At 33.6% G+C, this 16168-nt stretch overlaps 2 long non-coding RNA genes across 15 annotated transcripts; both read right to left on the reverse strand.

Annotated features, from left to right (window-relative positions):
- Positions 1-1489: 1489 nt before the first annotated feature.
- Positions 1490-2854, reverse strand: LOC110802133 (uncharacterized). The gene is made up of 2 exons (XR_002537086.2): positions 2451-2854; positions 1490-1980 (listed from the first exon to the last, which is right to left on the reverse strand). It is a non-coding gene; the product is annotated as an uncharacterized lncRNA (long non-coding RNA).
- A 2676-nt stretch (positions 2855-5530) lies between these two features.
- Positions 5531-12516, reverse strand: LOC110802132 (uncharacterized). 14 transcript variants are annotated; one of them, XR_008924826.1, is made up of 9 exons: positions 12233-12516; positions 12088-12147; positions 10899-11043; positions 9747-9816; positions 8806-8957; positions 8116-8228; positions 7897-8016; positions 5992-7817; positions 5531-5864 (listed from the first exon to the last, which is right to left on the reverse strand). It is a non-coding gene; the product is annotated as an uncharacterized lncRNA (long non-coding RNA). The 14 variants fall into 14 exon arrangements; XR_008924828.1 differs by having other exon boundaries at positions 5531-6667; positions 7732-7817; positions 12233-12509; XR_002537084.2 differs by having other exon boundaries at positions 7732-7817; positions 12233-12508.
- Positions 12517-16168: the final 3652 nt, after the last annotated feature.

Below are 16168 nucleotides of genomic sequence, written 5' to 3' on the forward strand. Positions count from 1 at the left end.
AAACAAATTACGATAAAACACAAATAGTTGTGCTTTATGATCAAATAGTTATGCTTTTATATAAATTAGTTTTAATATAATATAAATAGTTATACTTATAAACTGAATAGTACGGAGTAAAAAAATCCATTTTAGTTAAATATAATTTTGTTTTACTTGTGTGTTTTTTAGTTCTAGATTTTTTTTAAATTTTATTTTAACAATTTATGAGTTTTAGTTAAGCTTTTTCATAATTTTAGTTACGATTTTCTTGGTTTTAGTTAAGATTTTTTAATTGGTCTCATTGCTTAACTATTTCGTTCCATTGCTTTAACTATTTCGTTCTATTGCTTAACTAATTGTTTTACTTTCTTAACTAATTAGTTCCATTCTAATTCGATCCATTTCTTAACTAATTCGTTCAATTTCTTAACTAATAAGTTACAATGCTTAACTAATTGAATTAATTGTTTCCATTGCTTTAAATAATTCGTTCTATTGGTTTCATTGTTTAACTAATTCGTTCAATTTCTTAACTAATTGGTTCCAATGCTTAACTAATTGAATTAATTGGTTCCATTGCGTTAACTAATTCATTCTATTGCTTAATTAATTAGTTTCATTGCTTAACTAATTGAGTTTTAGGCTTAACTAATTGGTTCAATTTCTTAACTAATTCGTTCCATTGCTTAACTAATTGAGTTTTAGGCTTAACTAATTGGTTCAGTTTCTTAACTAATTCGTTCCATTGCTTAACTAATTGAGTTTTAGAGTTAACTAATTGGTTCAGTTTCTTAACTAATTCGTTCCATTGCTTAACTAATTGGTTCAGTTTCTTAACTAATTCGTCCCATAGCTTAACTAATTGAGTTTTAGGCTTAACTAATTAGTTTTAGGCTTAACTAATTAGTTTCATTGCTTAACTAATTGAGTTTTAGGCTTAACTAATGGGTTCAATTTCTTAACTAATTGGTTCCAATGCTTAACTAATTGAATTAATTGGTTCCATTGCGTTAACTAATTCGTTCTATTGCTTAATTAATTAGTTTCATTGCTTAACTAATTGAGTTTTAGGTTTAACTGATTGAATTTCAGGCTTAGCAAATACTTTCTTTATATCTGCTTAATTAATTGGCCGGTTTGATTCTTAACTAATAGGTTTCAGTGCTTAACTAATTGGTTTCAGTGCTTAACTAATTGATTCCATTGCTTAACTAATTGGTTTAATTAATTCACTAATTAGTTATATTGCATAACTAATTGGTTTCGTTGCTAAATAACTGAATTTCAAGCTCAACAAATTGAATTCACTGCTTAATTAATTGAATTTCCGACTTAACAAATACTTTCTTTATATTTGTAAACTTCTTAGTTTCATTGCTTAACTAATTGGTCTTAATGCTTAAATAATTGATTTCAATGCTTAACGAATTTATTCCATTGCTTAACTAATTGAATTTCAGATCAACGAAATGAATTTCACGAAATCATAACAAAAACTCCGAAAATCTTAACTAAAAACAATTTATTCTCAACTAAAACCACATTATCTTAACTACAACTGAATTATTCTTTTGAAAAAAAAATCTTAACTAAATATAACAAATGTGTAACTAAAATGAATTTATTCTTAACTAAAACCTATATAATCATGACTAATATAAATGAAACAAAATTGTTACAATACAGATTTGGATATTAATTACATTTCTTTTCAATTTTGCCGCCCTGCCCTGTCTTACTCCTCTCCATGCCGTCTAGAAACACGACAGCGAAGCACCACCAAAGCACTTCCTCTGCGTGTGCTCACCATATCACCAACAACAACACATAACCAATAGCAATTCACAATCGCATCAACTCTAGCAGCCACCGGAATGACAACCAGCACAGCACGCCTAGTGGCGCAAGCCTAGCGTCACCACACAAACCTTGAGGTGCTTCTGTAGCTGCCTCTCCGTCAGTTTATCACAACTAGCTCCACCAGCAGTAGCATAGCACCTAAAAAACACCGCATTTACAACATGTTCAATCAATTAATGTAAAACACACATTTAAAAAAACAAAATCAATAGAAATGAAATCAGGAGGTTCATTCGACAATACGAAAAACACCAGAGAAATCAAAATCAGGAGCTTCATCCAACATGACGGAAACACTAGAGAAATCAAAAACAAAAGGTTCACATTGTTTCCCTAACAAAAAGACACAATGTGTAGAAGTTCAACAACATCCAAGTGAACAATGACCTGCGGATTCAAAAATCACAAACACCTGAATCGATCACAGCACCACTAATTCAAACGAAATTGCATAAAAGAAATCGCATAAAAATGATTTAAAAAGCTCAAAAATAAAAAACCTAAAAAAACATCATCGATTCACCTAAATTGTAAAATCAACCAATTAATCAACAAATAAATAAAAAAACTGAAACAAAAACCAAAAGTCATGAGATGAAGGAGTTAACTGAGTTCTTTGAGGCTTTTTCGTCGGGGGACAACTCGCCACCATCGACTACGAATTGGCGACGCCGCTGCTCAGACGAATTGACAACGCCGCTGCTCAGACGAATTGACAACGCCGCTGATCAAACGAATTGGCGACGCCAATATCCTTGGTTCGAACCACCGACCAAACACTAAAGAAACATCTACGACAGCGGGCAACAAGCGGCGACGACCGATGTTCCTTGTTCTCCTTCTGGAGAGGTGAGGAGTTGATGGCGGTGGCGAATTGGAACAGCGAGGAGGCTTTGGCCGGTGTTAGGCTTTAGCAAAGAGGCGGACGGAGGAGAGAGAACGGCTCCAGTTAGGAGAAGAGAGAAAGAGATCAGAGAGTTTAGAGGAGAGAGGGGGAGGAGAGAGATACGGATTAGGTTTTGAAATGGATGAAATTTTGTTTTTTATGCGACCCGAAATTAAATCAGACCCATATCCGTCCGTGTGTGACCCGCGAAAATATCCAAGTATAAGGTGGTCTTTCCTGTAAGACCGCCTTATACAAAAGTTTGTATAAAAAAAATGATTTACTTTTTTAAAAAACTAAATTGTTAATATATTTACATTATTAGATACGTTAGAATATAGTTAGCAATCTAATATAGAATATTCAGATGACATTAAATATAATCTAAAATAGAATATTAACAAATATAAAAATATTCTATCTCTTATTTAACAAATATAAAAATATTCTATCTCTTATTTAACAAATATAAAAATATTCTATCTCTACTATTTTTCCTAACACTAAAAGTATGACTACTTTATATGTTACTCAATTAAATAAAATAATTGGAATTATTATTACGGAATAACAAACGTATTCTATTTATTATGACATGTGACTATCAATTATTTTGAAACAATTGAAGATGTTTATTTATTTACAAGGACCAACATATTATCTAACCCAATTTACACTTTCCTTATTAAATTAATATATACTTGTAATTGAATTAGACATACTTCTATTCCTAAGTCCGCTCCCAAATGATCTTTACGTTAACTATTTGCACCATAAGTAAATGTTATATATTATGATATAAATTCTATCACTTATCTACCAAAAAAATTTATATATCTGTTATTTTTTTCCAAAAACTAAAAGCCTTACTACTTTATACTTTACTCCATTTAATAAATAAAATGGAATAATTATTACAGAATAATAAACATACTCCATTTACTATGGCATGTGATTGTATAATTATTTTGAAACAAATGAAGTATGTTTATTTATTTACAAGGACCAACAGATTTATATAATTCAAATTGCACACTTCATATTCCTACCTCCGTTCCCGAATGATCTTTACGTTAACTATTTAAACCATAATTAAAGAACTTCGGTAAGTATGTAATGATATATGCGGGTAACAAATAGGAAATGAGTGATTATATTATAAGGCACTGTTTTGTTTGACTTATTTTAGATAAAATAAGTTCAATTAAGATAAGCCCAATTAAGATATGTTCATAAAATTAAAATAAGCTTTTTCATAAAAATAAGCCCAAATAATTTTATTTCAGACAAAATAAGTTGTTTTCAGTTCGGATAAGTTTAATGAGTTCAGATAAGTTCATATGAGTTCATATAAGTTCAGATAATATAAGTTCATACCCAATAAGTTGAATAGAATAGAGCCTAAATAAATCAACAATGCAAGTGGGTGAAAACTAATATTAAAGTATTGTGAGTGAATAATTTGTGGTTGACGTACTACTATAATAAAATATTGTATGTTGTATGTTGTGGTGGAAAAAAAATGAGGGAATGAATGTAAAATTCATATGTCTACAATGGAACAAACCAGAGTGGAAAGAACTTTTAGAAAATGACTAAAACATAAAGCGTAAAGATCTTAAGAGCATAAACGAAGGTAATTGTAAAAATGATGAGTTTAGAGAATGTTTATCTCACATCTACGCTAGCTAGAAAGGAAACGGAGAAATATAGGGATACAGTATTAGTAAATATAATAATAAAGAAGAATTGATTTTAAGGTTTCAAACTCACCTGCGACACATATTTACTCATTCTAAATATTATTTTAAGAATAATTTTTAAATAGCTATTATAGTAAAAAAAATAAAAAAGTATTACTACCCTACATATGATAATGTTTGGTTTATTTACTTGATTACTCTAATCAGACAACCAAATTGCTAAATACCCCAGAAAAGAGTTTTAAAATTCAAAATCCTCTTGCAAAAAAAATGATGTCGGGTTTAGGCAGTAGCGGATCCAAAATAATTTAGTAGTGGGTAAAAAAAATCTTTATTTTAGTGGGTGCAAATTGCCAAATTGATTTTATTATTGAAAAACTACAAATTTTCTGATTTTTTTTTTATTTTTTATCAAACATCTACATTCAAATGGGGTCAAATTAATGACCCCACGACTTAAATACTAGCTCATTCCTTAGATCTAAAGCTAGGTTTGAGGAGGGTGTGGATACACGAACGGTAATAAAACAAGGATACATTTGTTTTTCGCCCGCGACATGGGGATTAGGACATGAATGAGTATCGTACCTATCGTGGTGGCGAGCAGAGGATGCAAAAATTTAGGGACCAACCTCACCCATATTCGAAGTTATCTCTAGCCGATTAAAGTATATATGGTAGGGGTTAGTGTTAAATAATCATGTTAGTGATTTAGATGATGGGGGTAAGTATTAAGATGGTATAATACTTTTGAAGTAAAGAGCAGATGAAAATAACTTTATGCTTGAAACAGGTGATGAAATGGGAAGACAGTAAATTTATTTACATGCCCATGTTTTTTTTTCAAATTTTAAAATAAGTAATAAATGGAATGGAGGTAAAAAATCTATCGATTATTAATTTTAATAAGAAGATTATCTATAAGATCTACGTTAATAATAATTGTCTATAGATGTAGATTAGATATGCAAATTTAATATTTATATCATAAACCGTGCATCGCACGGGTACTATACTAGTTAGATTTAAATAGAAGTAAACAAGACGAATCTATAGATACAATTATAATGTATGTGTCATTGATAGATCAAACACACAATAACAAATCAGAAGATGTATGCGTATTTCCTAGGAACATCCAATTACAATAACAATGTTAATATATATTAACAACAATTTATTGGTAGCAATGCAACATAATTAAAGTTTGCTAGCAAAAGATATACACATAGCCATTAAACATACAACCACTTTACACTTGAAGGTTGGCATTGAACACATAGCCATTAAACATACAACCACTTTACACTTGAAGGTTGGCATTGAACACGATGGATAAAAGGAGGAAGAAACAGGGATGTCATCCTCCAAACCACTTGCTTGAGGCACCATTGCGGGTCATTGCACTTGAAGAGATATGTCGTTAGTCCAACCTACATCAGAACATGATTTATGTGTAGAAGCTCATGCACGGGCTCAAATTATTTTGCATCGGCATGTATTATATAAAAGGTGATATGTACGTAGTACTAGAATAACATGAACATATTAGGAAAATACCCCTTGCGACTTGCCACCACTTTGTTTAACGACTTAATCTCTATTAATTCTGTCTGGTTAGGACTCATGTTCCCATTTACGATACAACAACATAGATTTCCATGCTGAAAAAAACAACAAAGGTAAAGCTCTTCAATTAATTTGGAACAAAGTTCTCCCAGACATATTAGTTTCTCTAACTTATTTCTCGAATTCCGTCTATGAAACCAGCATTTTCAAAGTATATTATAGGACCGGAACGACACATATGGCTTGTTGTACATGGTTTGAAGAGTCATCTTCCGAACCATATTGCCAAGACCTACTTAAAAGAGTTAGGAAAATTTCTAAGAATAGCCTCAATTATTTTATAGGAATAAGGAAAGTTATAAAATTCTATATCCCAAAATGGTAGCTTGGTAACCTGGTAAGAATCAGACTTGACCATAGAGGTGATAGGTTTAGCTTTTAACCACTAAACTACACCTGGTCGAGAGTCAAAATATTACTATTGAAAACTGCTGAAGGTTTTTTCTGGTAATCGTTACAACAGAATTCAGTTTACAAAGCAAGAAAATGAGAAATTTAATCTAAAGTTGCACCTAAGGAAAGAAACAGATGTTGCAGTTTATTTTACGGGAATACAACATAATGCTACAGGCGTATCAGTTGTACACACAATCCCACTGGTTACAGGCTGTCATAAAACAACAAAAAGAATCATAGACCATTGGGGTTGGGGATTAGGTACAATAAAGAAACCAAGAAAAGGGTTGTAGAATCAACAGGCGAAAGGTGTAAAAACATTAGAAACATTCAGAAAAATAGTAAGGCTCACTACACATATGTGGTGCCTCTTTGCCGAAAGACCAAACCAATAATGCGAAACCAATCATTAAACAACCTAAACTCTCTTTTCTCTCTCCGTCTCTACTCCTGGAAGACTACAACCCCTCCTCGACTCCAAATGACAGAAGGAGAGAACTCAACATAAATCAAGCAGAGGTAAGATTTAATTTTAAGCGCCAAATCTCCAATTATGATGATTACTTAATATAACATTGATGGTTTCTTAGAGTACGAAGAGTATTAAGGATAATTTAACACCAAAAATAAATGGAAGCCAAGTTCTATGAAATATATATCAGTATGTATGTAATCCTAGCTCTATTTCTCTCAAAATATGTCACTGACATAAATAAAATGATAGAGCAGTAAGCTTCAATATTTCTCTGATTTCGTGAGCAACCATAGACATTAGGCATTTCTACTGTAAATGAAACATATATTATCTGACTGATTTCAGGCGATATATGACATAGGGGAAAAAATCAAAGATCATAGGGAGTGGGGATGTTATGTTCGTAGTACAAGAAAGAAACGAAAAAAGTAAAGTCTTGCAGACTCAAAAGAAGGTTTCACCATTTCAAATATTGAACAAAATGGTACAGCTCACTAATCACTATACAACAGTGGTGCCTCTTTTCTGGAAGATAAAATCAAGAATGATTAACCAGTCATTGACATCTTTACACTAAACCAGAATCTCCATCTATCTATCCATCTCTCTCCCCCTCATCTCCCTCTCTCCCTCCCTGAGTCCCTGTCCCCTCATTTCCCTCCTTAATGGGTCAAATTCAATCCTTAATGAAGACTATACATCAAGTGCACAAAAGTCACATATCTCCTTTAGTCCATTATTAAACAAGACAACTTTGACCATATTCATGAATTAATGAGTTCAAAAGCATCTCTTGTTACCTTTCACACTCTCACAATAATCACAACCACAAATAATGCACAATTCAATGAATTGATCCATTCTAAGATTCAGCTCCTCCCAAGACCTGAATCAGAGCGAAAGCATAAATATAGGAGTAGGCCTTACATCTTAAAATAAACATCAACAGTTAAGGGGTCTCTCACCTTATCCATTTCAAATTCCATGACTGGTGCTTTCTTGGAGCCTAGATCCATTGAATGATGGAGAAATTTAGGAGCTCCAAAGGTTAAGCAATCCATATTGTCAGAATCCACTGCATAAACCTGAAAAGGCAAGGAAACATTCAGTGCTTCTCTTTATTCAGATGTAACCACTAAGAGGGAGTGGGGAAGTTCATATCATAATATGGTTGGATTTCATACATTTCCAGATTTGCAAAGCGCAGCACACTGTCATTGTCATTTTCTCTCTTCTCAAGTCCTGGTCATTGCCATTTTTTGGCGTTGCCATTTTCTCTCTTCTCAAGACTTGGTCACTGATTTCCAATACAAATTAATCCAACCAATACAGTCTTAGAAATTTGAACTACTATCCTGGATGCTTATTGTAATAGTTAAACATCTCTTAATTTCAAATACATTAGATTGTGCAAACATATCATACTCTTGACACTTTTTATCCAAGAGAAAAGTAGAAATATACTTTGATCGGAACATATGAAAATCAATCAAATAAACATAAATAAGCTCGTTAATTCAAAGAAAATGAAGCAAAAAAAGATCTTACAGCCAGAGGGAGAGAGAGAGAGAGAGAGAGAGAGAGAGAGAGAGAGAGAGAGAGAGAGAGAGAGAGAGAGAGAGAGAGAGAGATATAAGGGCATAAATCGGAATAGTTCATGATAGACCATGAGGACATAAATCAGAATAGTTCATGATAGACCAACGAAGAAGATCTCCTTGATGACATTGAAGAGGAGAGAAGTTAATTTCTTCCTCTTTTGATTTCTTTATGGAATCACAAAAATAAAAACAGCATTAACACAATGAGGTCGTATTCCATAAGTAAAAAAAATATCATTTCTTTAAAAATTCTAAGAGAACATAATTCCTTACTTGCAGAATACGCACTGGTCTTTCTCCCATTGCAGAACAGATGACTGCCAGCTCTGCATCTGCATCAGCAATTTCCTGTAGTGGCTGAGCTCTTTTAACACTCATGTCACCTAGCAGTTTTCCAGCACATACTTACGAGACCTTCTCCAAGCCTATAAATTAGTGGAATTTATTAGGAAACATAGCTAATGTTTAGGAAACATGATGAATAAATAATATCAAATTGAAATACTTGGTATAAGCCAGAGAAACTCCTTAAATTTAGTGCACACAATGGAAAAAAATATAAAACTGTGGATATGGAGATAGGAAGTTAAGCAAACATGTCGTATATTTGACTGAAAGCTTCTCCAGCATTACCCACAAAGTATATATTCAAGACTCATATAGTGCTTCATAGTATATTGCCTATACCTCAAAATTAAAGAGATGGTGGACTTGGCTTAAGTATCAAATTCTACGTAGGCTAATTGCTTTTAAAAACCTCTAATAGATACACTCTAAACATGGTGCCAGGAAATTTTCATAGATTCATGGACCCATTACAACTCATGAGATCTTTCACTCACATTTTGTCTCATTCAAGAATTGTTTGCCTGCTTCTGGCACATTTACAATTTTATAGTATGTAGTTATAAACCTTATGGCTAATAGATCAAACATTTGGAATCACAACCTTATCAGGTACTTTTAGAAATGAGACATTATTGATCTATGAACTATTGATCTTTTTTTTGCAGTAATCAGATATGGAATGATTTGAGAAGAAATATGCAGTTGACAGAAAGAGAATGCCAGTCCAATTTAAGAAATTGTAACTTAAAAATACCAGTCCAATTTGAGAATAGTAGTCTAGCGACTCTACATCAAGGTCATTACATATAGAAATGCAAAGAGTAACTTATTATCAAACAAAAGAAAGTCATACTTATGCAATGTACCTATTGATGGCCCTTGAATGAGCCTATTAGGCCATTTTTGGGGAAACTCCTCCATATTGGACAAGCAGATCTGCCTTGATCATTACAAATTAAACATTAGACAAGTAGATTAAGTTCCTTCAATAATATGAAGTATGTTGTATGAATATGTAAGTACAAATATGGTTCTCTATTTAGGTACTTCCATTAGGGCACATGTACCACAAAGATCATGCACTATCCCCCCATAAAGCGAGACACCATAATGCATTAACACATCAACATGGTTGAAATTAACAAAGAACAAACCATAGGTAGTGCTAGAATAGCTAGACTGCTAGTGACATCAACAATTATAACTTAACCTATATACAGAAGTATTTTCAATAGAATTTCAATGGAAAAATCGTCAATTGCTAGATACCCAGTCAGTTATACCCATATCCCACGAACTGATAGCATTCCGAACTTGCGTTAAGCTTCCAATATCACTTGAATGGATGAACCATCCTATTATCTACTCCGCTCTATCATCTACCACTCTGTGCCTAGGATTTTCTTAGTTGTCTCTCTCTATAATAACAATATAGCACCCCGCAGCCCTCAAACTCTCTTTAAATCCAACATTCTTAAAGACGGGATGTCAATCCAATGCGTCGATGGTTCATGAATTTATCAAACCCATTACCAGAAAAAAATGGAGAATCACATGACAGAAAAATTAGAGATGATCACTTAAATACACATGTAACAATATTTTGATATTTGTTCATTAATTTTGACTATGAAAATTATATTAAGTTAATATAAACGACTGAACTCTACAAGAATGGGCAATATATATAATTGACCAAGCTTAATAACATGTACTTGAAGACCAAGCTTAACAATAGATTATAAAACATATTAGTGACATTGTGCACAAGTCAAACAAGTGACACTCAAGTTATTAAACATACAAGATTAAGTCTCGTTTTAATCAGATAGTTAAAGGGGAACATTCAGCGAAAAGGCAGAGGTATCCGTCACCTTCGTAAGATGCTAGAAAATATCCAGGAAAAAGTTTATGTTTCAAACAAAACAGTACCCAGAACCGAGAAAAACACATTAATTCCTTTTTTAAACAAGCAAATTTGCGTTAAATAGAACCACATGAATAGAGAGATTACAGACCGAATCATACTCATCTATTTCGATATTCCCATCATCTCTATGATAAAACTCCTCGTCCACTTCATCAATGAATTCTGCCACATCCTGCTCATCAGCCTTATGGTCGAATTCGTCGACTTGCTGCTGGGACTTGATTCACCTGCATCTAAATGTCGATTGCCATTAGGATAAAAGGGGTAGGATGAAGAATTCATACATAATATCCAACCTAAACCCTGTTTGTAATCCACCCAACTGATCTACCACTCAAAGATAAATCATACTCCATAAATATACAGAAATTGAAAATAACCACCAAACAATTAAACTCTTAAATCATAAGCATCGCCTAGGGAGTATCAATTGTCAGTCAATTTTGTATGTTTATATCAATTAACTTAACCCCTAATATTTACCCTCTTGAACAATCAATCACCAAACATAACTAAGATCAATACTGGGTACCAATGTTAGATCTTCTATAGATCTTCAATCACCCAAAAAAAGTACAAGTAGAAAATAAGACCGAGAATCAAAATCTGAAAATTCCCATTAAAAATCCCCCAGAATTTCCAAATCTAATGAACACCCAATTTAGAAAGAAAAAAAACAAAACCCAACTGGCAAACCTTGAACCCCGTTCAACATTCTCAAAAAAAACAAACAAAATTAGAATCTCAAAACCCTAAAACATACCCTAAAAACACTAAATATATAGAATATATAAACAAAAAAAACTACAAAAGAATAATATATGTGACACGAGGAAATAAGAAAATAAACAAAAAGAATGAATATTATAAAAGGTAAACAGATAAAGACGATCACCTTTAATTCAATTTTTAATCAAATTAAATTTTGAGGCAGGAGAGAAATCTGGAAAACTCTCGTTTTCCTTCAACTTCAATCCCTTCTAAATATTAGATGAATGGAGTTTCTTCTTCTCTTTTTTTTTAGTAATTAATTTATTTTATTTATTTCCAGCTAAAAAACGACTTTATTGGGCTGTGGGGGAAAGACAAAACTGTTGGGTCGAAAAATTAAAATAAAAATTGAAAATCAATTCAAACTATATTATGAAAATCAAATCAAACATAAAAATAAAATTGAAGTCAATTCAACTATGTAGTTTCGTGATATTACAGGGGATGTACTTGATCTTAGTACTGCTAATGTAAGAGATGAGAGGAGAGAGAAATAAATTGCATACCCATCATAAATCATATGTCCAAATCGCATCCTTCTCCCCTTTAGCAAGAGATGATAAACCCTAGACAATGAAAAAACACAAAATTAGCAAATCACAAAATTGTAGAAGATTTAAAAGGAGAAGTAATGAAAGAAAGAGGGAAAACCTAGGATAGAGATTTGATCCTTTGACGTTGTTGTCTATGGCAGCTCCAACGCAACACTGCGACCACTTGGTTGAGGCTGAGATAAACAACGCATTAATGGTGGTGGTAAGATCGGAATTTGGTGAATTGTTGTGGAGCTTGATTTTGATGAGAGGGGCGGAGGAGGGAGGAGAGAGGAGAGAAACTTAGGATAGAAATTGAATTAGGGAAAAGATCCAGCAAATGGATCAGATGAAACTATGAAAGAAAGGAAATGAGAAAAGGGATATCACGTGAAAAGGCTCATGTTATACTGTTTGTAAGCAAAGTACTAAAGGTTTGGAAAAGGCTCATGCTTTTAAAGGGAAGGTTTCAATTTTCAATTCCTTGTGAATAGTGAATTTCAAGGTTTTAAACTTTCAACACTCAAAACACTATTGATAAGCATAGTATTTTCAATGCACGCATTTTAAAGGTTTGAGATATATAATAATTACAGTACATATTAGTTTTTTTTTTCAAAAGGAAATGCATTAATAAAGAGTCATACGACATAACAAATTGAATCAAATAAAGGTTTCCTTCATCAAAATCACGGTCGTTGAATAGATCTTGCACTGTAGAACGTCTCCCGTATATAATGCTGGTACATGCAGCCTTTTCACATAGAGAGTCTAACGATTTGTTGTAGCCGCGAGGATGATTTCCATTTGATTCATCTAGATGTAATCGAAAAATTGATATTTGTCGCGATGCCGCATAAAACTTTACCAACAAACTAATTATACATAAATCCACCATACTAAAACTAAAACTAACTCCACCATAGGGAGACTAACGAACAAGGACGAACTCCGCCCATATGGTGAAAATTTATTGAATTTTAGAGATCATAACTGAATTAAATAAAGAGAAAGGGTCGGAAATAGTCTAATTTCCGAAGAAATTAGACTATTTTCGGCCTATAATGGGCAAAAAAAAACCCTAGAAAGGAGAGAGGAGGGGAGAGCGGCGAGAGGTTTTTTACGGTTTACTTCTCCCAATTTAAGTACATAGTAGTCTTATATATAAGAAACAAATTTGTGTTGTTACAGTTAAACCTGAAATAACATGTAAAACGGTAACTTTTGTGCAAGACCGTCTTATCGGAAAGACCACTTTAATTGCTTAACTAATTGGTGTTTGTATAGGAAATTTTGTATATAGATTGTGTGGTAAATATCTAATAAACAATAGACACTTCATATGATTGTGTAAATTTGCACATTAGCATATTCTTCACACAATTTATCGTTGGATATTTTTTGTTACATATATGTAGACTTGATCAACTATACCCCGACCCGACTCAAAAAAGTGTGGATTTGGACACCCTAAAATATGCATTTTTAGACAAAAACCCGAGCTCGACCCGGAAAAGCCCGTTTGTCCCATAATGCCCGCACCAAAATTATGAGTTTGCCATGATTTTTTGTGTTAGAGTCCGATCTGGCCCAAATTTTGATAACCTCTACCTATATGGATTAAACAAGTGTAATTTTGATTTGACTACGCCTATGTTTGTTTCAAATAAATCCAGAATTAGGAATTTTTCATATTTACCACCTTTTAAGTTTCATGTTTTTGTATTTACCACCTTATAAAATGTTATTTCATATTTACCACCTTAATTTTATGAAAAGTTTCGTATTGACTGAAATTCGGCTTTATACATTAGTTATTTCTGTTCCAAATGTTTTTGAAACAAGTGGATGGTCGCGAGCGTTGGGCGCAATGTGGCTGGATATTTAAATTTGGCTCCGATGGTGTTCTAGCACCCTAATTTTATTTTTGGAATTCGGATCGATTTCGGATTTTTGGGAATCCGATCCAAAAAATTCAGATCGATCAGATTAGATCATATATCCGAAAATTAAATACCCCTATGTAGTACATGTTCTGCGTTTTAGTTGAAAAATTGGATACTCGAAACTCGATACTATACGCAGTACATGTTCTACATTTTATTTGAATAAAAAAGAAAATGCAAACGTATATGAGAATCCTTTTCAACAAAAAGAATTGAAAATTAAAATTGGATACTCGAAACTAGATACTGTACACAGTACATGTTCTACATTTCATTTGAATAAAAAATGAAATGCAAACGTATATGAGAATTTTTGTCTTATTCCAGACTATGTTCATAATTAGGTGTACTCAAAATCGGTTTAATACCAATGTTCATAAATATGTCCTTCACCCAAGGTGCATTAAGTCTAATACCAAGGTTCAGATTAATTGCGAACAATTAATTCAGTGAGATCAAGTGATCGGAACAGCTAGCTGGAGCAATGCTTCCGATCAGTGAGTTCTAATGGATATTGAACTCACAACTTACTCTTGACTGAACCTACAAGGTCACACCAATGACACGTAACAGATCACCAGATTAAATGAATCGGAAATTAATTTAATAGCTTTTCGGGAATTAAGTTGGAAACGTATTATACGATACGACCTTGCATCGGAATCGTATATCGTATCGCGAATATTCGTAAGCTAGGCGAGACGAATAAATCGTATCGTACGACGGTGATTCGTCGTATACGAAACAATAAATAATATATCGGAAATATATTAAAACGCGAATACGAGGAGCGTCCCACGAGCTGAGTGCACGAAGCACTCAAGGCCCATGGGCGCGCGCGCTAGGCAAGCAAGCAACACAACGCAGCAGCGAGGCCCATGGCCGAGGAGCTGTGCGCGTGCGAGCCGAGACCACGACACAGCAGCAGCATCGCGGCTCACGGCCCAGCTTGCTGTGCGTGTCCGTGTGATGGTGCGCGAGGCTTGCTAGCCGGCCTTGCCTCAAGGCTTGGTCGGTTAGTAAGGTTATGTAAATAACTTTCTAACCTCTTTCCAACTAATCACAACACAATACACACAACCCTAGGAGAAAACAGAGAACCCTAATTCTCTCTGTGCCTCCAAAGTGTGTTCATCCCAAAAGAAAAGTATCTTGATCGATTGTCTAAGCTACGATAATCAAGACGGATCTGAACGTGTCGGTGAACCAAGTAGAGGAACGACAAGTGGAGTTCTTTGTTCGTGTTCGTTGACAGATTATTATGGAAAACATGCTTCGAATGTAAGTTTGCTTAATCTGTGCTTTATACATGTTTCCTGGCTTTGGGGATTGTTTCCGCACATGTTATTATGTTTAACTGTATTCCCCTACATGATATGTACAGATCGATTCTGATTTGGGGACGATAAGCACAAATTTAGTTCTGATGTGGATATGATCTGGACAGATCGGTTCTAATATGGACATGATCAGTACAGATCTGGACATGATCTATACAGAGAAGTTTTAATCTGGACATGATCTGGACATACAAGTTCTGATTTGGACATGATCTAGAGAGATCGATTTTGATCGATTCAAATCTGGACATGATCTGGACATATGGGTTTTGATATGGACTTGATCTTGACAAATCAGTAAATATTTAGACATGATCTAGGTAAATTGATCCGAATATATGGGTTCTAATCTACACACATGGGTTCTGATCTGGACAGATCGGTTCTGATCTGGACAGATCGATTCTGATCTGGACATGATCTATACAGACCAATTCTGATCTAGACATGATCTGTACAGATCAATTCTGATATGGACATGATATGTACAGATCAGTTCTGATCTGGACATGATCTATACATACCAGTTTTGATCTGGACATGATCTGGACATGATCAATTCTGATCTGGATATGATCTATACAGATCAGTTCTGATCTGGTCATGATATGTACAAACCAGTTCTGATCTGGACATGATCTGGACATGGTCAGTTCTGATATGGATATGATCTGTACAGATCAGTTTGGTCATGATCTATACAGATCAGTTCTGATCTAGTCATGATATGTACAAACCAATTCTGATCTGGACATGATCTGTATAGAC

Source organism: Spinacia oleracea, chromosome 6 (genome assembly GCF_020520425.1).
Source record: "Spinacia oleracea cultivar Varoflay chromosome 6, BTI_SOV_V1, whole genome shotgun sequence".
Classification (NCBI taxonomy): domain Eukaryota; kingdom Viridiplantae; phylum Streptophyta; class Magnoliopsida; order Caryophyllales; family Amaranthaceae; genus Spinacia; species Spinacia oleracea.